The 5,661-nt window shown below is 40.7% G+C and overlaps 1 pseudogene; it reads right to left on the bottom strand.

Annotated features, from left to right (window-relative positions):
- Window positions 1–1,117: 1,117 nt before the first annotated feature.
- On the bottom strand, window positions 1,118–1,436 carry LOC102974027 (HIG1 domain family member 2A-like; annotated as a pseudogene).
- Between the last annotated feature and the right edge of the window lie 4,225 nt (window positions 1,437–5,661).

Here is a 5,661-nt window from a genome sequence, read left to right as displayed (position 1 = left end):
GGAAGAATATAATTCTTGTTGTAGTACACAATTCCTGTGAACATATATTTGAAAGAAACATAAAATCTTTGAGGGAGCAGTGTACTCAGAAAGGAAAAAGTATGGGGGGGTATTGGGTGGATGGGATGAGGGAGGAAAGAAAAGCTGAATGGGGTAAAAAGAATAGTTTCTAATACACCTCAAGATCCAACTTAAAAAGCAGTTTAGGAAAAAAATAATTAAGAAGAATTGGTCATTTGTTTAGACTTTTTTTCTATTCTGGGCAAGAGAAGTAATGGGAACATGGGATATTATGATTATTTCTTTCTACCTCTCTCTTCCTCTCTCCAACCTGCCCCCATCTGCCCTTCCTTCCTTCCTTCCTTCCTTCCTTCCTTCCTTCCTTCCCTCCTTCCCTCCTTCCTTCCTTCCTTCCTTCCTTCCTTCCTTCCTTCCTTCCTTCCTTCCTTCCTTCCCTCCTTCCCTCCTTTCCTCCTTCCCTCTTTTCCCTTTTTCTACCATAACAAACTGAGGAAAGGACATCATCAAGGAAGGGCATATAGGTGGACCTATGAAAAGCAAATTGAGTTACAGTTGCTCTTTGGTATTAAGGAAGAGGTGCTTAGCCTGAAGACCCCTCAGCAATCTAAGGATGAAGTTTGGTGGTTTATGAATTCCCAAAATTGTCAACATGTGCCTATTTTCATTTTTTAAGGGATAGAGTGAGCTCTCATCTTTCATCAGATTCTCCAGAGGTTCCATGGCCTAGAAAAGTGTAAGAACCACTGATATACAGCATTTGAAGCAAAAGCAATAGTTAGACACCATTATAATTTTTAAATGTTATTTTGGTATACTATGGTTTTCTTTCTTTCTTTTTTTTTTTTTACAAGTGGATCAGAGTTTATTAAGTAGGGAGTGGAAAAGGTGCAGCACAACTAGAAGTATGCAACACTCAAACTGAACCGAACCTGAGATCCCTGAAAAAAATCTGTCGGTTACACAATTGGCTACTTCTGACACCACTGATACAGGGGCTTGTCAGGGGAGATGAGGGAATAATGCCAGTGGCAGGACCGGTGGTTGCTCCTGGAGCTGGGAACGATCCCCGCGGAGCTCTCAAGGCCAGGCCACGGACTCAGGGTCGAGATTTCAGAGTGGATGCAGCCAGACCCGCCAAGATGGCTACGACCGTGAAGCCCTGGGGGCGATTTGGGTGGACATCATGAGCTGGGAGCGCTGGCTCTGACCCCGGTGGAAGCAGAAGAGGCCGTAGGTAAGGGCGGCCGCTGTGCCCAGGCAGCCTGTGGTACCATTGGGTTCTCGCGGGTCTTGCGAAGAAACTTTTCCTTGAAGCTTTCCGAAGTGCTGTGTACACTGGGGCTAAAGCCCTCAATGACTGCGGGCTGCGATGGTTCAAAGGGCGCCTCCAGAGTGACAGGGCCAGGAGTCGCCATGTTTCGGGCTACAGCAGTAGGAGAAAATCAGGACGCTAATACGGTTTTCTTTTTTTTTTTTTTACACATTTTTTTCAGTAAATTTTAGATTGTGATTTTTTTTCCCAGTTCGTTGTTTGTCCTTTTTTTTAGTTGTGATTTTTTCATGTATACTAGTAAAAGAGGATTTGTTTTCTACCTGAAATTTTTCATCTCAATAAAATTAATGCACAAAATTTGTGGGAGACACAGAACTTGCATAGACTAAATGATCTCCTCCAAAGTATTTTTTATCTCCAAAGGGAAAGATAGTAACTTCAAGGTGGAGAAACCCAGCAGACACCGCTTACCCAATTGATCAAGATTAACATCACCAGTAATGAAACATTATTACACTGTTAATCCTTTGATAAGATTCCTTGAGAAGGCAATAACATAGTTTCTGTGATATTCTTGCCAAAAATACAGAACCTTATTCCAATCAAGAGAAAAAAATCAGAGGAACCCAAACTGAGAGACATTCTACCAAATAACTGGCCAGTAATCTTCAAAAATGTCAACATCATGAGAGACATGGAAAACTGAGGAGCTATTATTATGCATCAGAGGAGACTGGGGAGGTGTAACAACTAATTGCAAGGTGGAATCCTGGTAGGATACTGGAACTGGAAAGAATGTTAGTGAAAAAAACTGGTGAAATTTTAGTAAGGTCTATAATTTAGTCAACAAACCTGTACAAAGGTTGATTTATTAGCTTTGCTGATTGTACTATGGTTATGTAAGATGTTAACAACAGGGCAACTGAGTAAGGAAAGGATATACAGGAACTCTCTGTAAGCCTGAATTACTAAGTCTTCTATAAGTCTAAATTGAGTCCAAAAGTAAAAAGAAAGAGAGAGAGAGACAATGGATCCTCAATGACATCCTCTTAACATTTGGGTCCAGCTCTGCCCTAAGTCTGAGAATTTTCTGCTAACATTGTAGTTAGGTGAGATAATACACGCCCCTTTATCTTAAAAAGATGTAAGCAAAATAAAATTCTCTATCTTAACTTTGTTACTCTGGACAGCTTGAGCCCAAGAATATATAATGTCCTGAAAAAATGTTGCTTTAATCTTTCCTCCTTTTTTGATTTTGTTGGGCTTTGATACTGGCTTCCTGACTCTAGAGTGCTTTATTCTTGACCTTGAGCACAGATCATATCTTTGTGTGACTTCTAGACATGGGTCACTGACATAAAATGCCTGGCTATTTCTTTTCATAACTTCCATAATTATTAGAATATCAATTATGACTCTTTGGCATTAAATATGAATGCATTGCCTTTTTTCTTTCTCATAAGTTTTGTAGACCTCTTCTTAGTGGTAATACTATATTATTTACTACCAGATATCTAATAACTATCTGTGCAGGAGAATGTATAGCTGTCTTACACTGTGTTCCTCTATCTTTCATTGATTTAAATACTTGAGTTACTACTATGTGTCATAAAGTATTTTTCAGCAGAGAATAATACAGGTGGAGTCTCACCATCCTATCTGTATTCCTTCCCACAGGGAGGAGGAAAGAGGGAATGCAGGATGATTGGCTTTGCCTTTTAGGAATCACTTGGAGGTTGCATCCACATCAGTTCTGTTGACTTCTATTAGCCCAGACATCGTCACACGGACTCACCTCCTTTGTGCCAAAAGGAAGCAGAGAGATCAATTCTCCTGCTGAGCAACCTTGTACTCCCTAAAACTTGTGATGGTGGGGACTATTACTTTAAAGAAGATGGAGAGGGCTTCCCTGGTGGCGCAGTGGTTGAGAGTCAGCCTGCCGATGCAGGGGACACAGGTTCGTGCCCCGGTCCGGGAAGATCCCACATGCCGTGGAGCGGCTGGGCCCGTGAGCCACGGCCGCTGAGCCTGCGCGTCCGGAGCCTGTGCTCCGCAACGGGAGAGGCCACAGCAGTGAGAGGGCCGCGTAGAGAGAATGGGAAAATCTCTGCCATAGTGGATTTTAAATGCGGGAGTCATATATTCAGATCTATGTCTTTAAAAGTTCACTTTAATAGCTTTGTGAACAACAGAGCTTAGTGGAGGCAAAAGTGGAATTGAGACCAGTTAGGAGGCTACTTGCAGTTCAGATGGCAGGTTACGGTGGCTCCTCGGTGTTGGCAGGGTAAGTGTTCAGTTTTTAACCACTAACTCTGGGAATTTTCACTTGGATAATGAAATCATTGTAAAACTTAGAGCATTTATTATAATTATGATCATCTTCACATAATTACTGTTTTCTCCACCTGGAGGTTGATCACATTATTATATACAATAATTTTACAAGTAAATGTAATAAATAAATGCTTTATTTTGGCCACCAAGCTAATGGTTCTTATTTACTCTACAACATGACAGTAGCTGGGAGATGAGTTAGGAATTTTTTGTGGTAGTGCAAGTCAGAGATAACAGTGGCTTAGACTAGGGTTGAAGCCAGGCAGATGGAGAAAAGAGGAAAATTTCAAAAGAACTGGCAAGTAGAACGTGAGAGAAGGGAGAGAAAGAGAAATTAACAACAGCTCATAGGTGTTCTGCCTTGATCAAATTGGTGAACATTGCTGCCATTTACTGAGCTGGAGAAGTTTGTAAAGAAATGAGTTGCCAGGGGCCAATGAGAGTCAAGATTTCTTTTTCATTTATGTTAGGTTTGAGATCCAAATGGAAAACAAAATGGATGTCTAATAGGTGATTAAATATAGATGCCTGGGACTTAGGTGTCAGGTCAGGGGAAAGATAATCTATAAACTGACTGGGAGTTTCTGCTACAAAGATGCTCCTGAGAGGTCAACAAAGATAATCTATAAACTGACTGGGAGTTTCTGCTACAAAGACCTCCTGGGAGGTCCCTCATTCCAAGGATGAAATGAGGCAGATAAACCTAGGAGGAAAGTGGGAAGTTCCAGGGGGTCTGTTCTGCATAGATAAGAATGATGAAGAGTCTGAGAATGAGTGGGCTTAGTTATCTGCTTAACTAAAGACCCTAGTCTTAGTAGCATTCACAGTGGAGAGGTGTTTAGTCTCCACAAAATACTTAGATTTTTATAGCGACTTTACATAGTTGAGTGGATATTGGTAAGAGTAGATAGGGATGCACTTGACTTCCTTCTTTTCAGAAAGGGCTTCAAAGAATGCACAGTTCAGAAGCCTCCAATTTCTGTCTTTTGTGTAGTTTCTTTTGGCCAATGGTGTCTTTCTTCTGAATTTCCAGACATGCTTACTGAGACCTAGTATACATTCAAAGTCAGCTGGTATTTTCATCAGGATAGCTTTAGTAGAACCTGGTAAACATAATATCATAATGGTTGGAGGCTTCACTTGTGCATCCTTGAACTTGAGACTAGGTCCAAAGACTTTAAAGGAATAGTCTGAGCTCTTCAAAGCTGACCTCTCATCAGGTAATGACGACACTCCAGTTAGTCAATGCCCAGGAGGAATTTGGGAATGATGAAGTGTTACTTTGCAATGCTTGCCACTTGGAACATTTTATTTGGTCTCCTGTAGTCTATTCTTCTGTCTCTTTCCCTTCTCACTCCTTTTCTATCCACTTGTATCACTTTTTAACAGTTCATCACAAAGGGAAAGTAAGAATTGGATGGTCTCCCTCTTGTTTTTTAACACCTTTGACTAAAAGTAGATTTGTGACTGTGATCACTTCCAGAAAGGACTTGCATTGGGTGCCAGTAACTGACTCTTGCTTCCAAGTATGCAAGTGTGTAAGGGCATGGGGGTGGGAGAATGAAGTGGGGTTTTGTTTTGTTTCGTTTTTTCCTGCTGCCAAGACTGTGCTAATTGCCTGTGCCCCTGGTCTTTATTTGGGGGCACCAAATCTATCTGATTAAACATTTTAATAATGCCCAAAGCTTTTTATCACAGGCTCTCTCTCTCACTTGCTTCTAAAGTTCCATGTCGTTTACTTAGAAATCCATCATCCATCTATTCATTTTTTGTTCAGTCATTCATCATTTATTCATTGGGTACATATGTCTGCTCTGTACTGTACTGAGAATTGTAAGAACTTTAAGAGATGGTTTTATAGTCATTGCTTCTGTAATGTTTATGGTTTTTAGGGTGATATAACTTCCATGTATTAACCATCTAAAATATTAATTCTAAGGCAATATTTGATTAGGTTAGTGGTGGGCTGGGTGTCTCAAGTTATGAATTCAGAATAACATTATTCAGATTCAGAATAATGGAAAGCCTGTGGT

Source organism: Physeter macrocephalus, chromosome 7 (genome assembly GCF_002837175.3).
Source record: "Physeter macrocephalus isolate SW-GA chromosome 7, ASM283717v5, whole genome shotgun sequence".
Taxonomy (NCBI): Eukaryota; Metazoa; Chordata; class Mammalia; order Artiodactyla; family Physeteridae; genus Physeter; species Physeter macrocephalus.
This window is presented reverse-complemented; position numbering and strand designations above follow the sequence as displayed.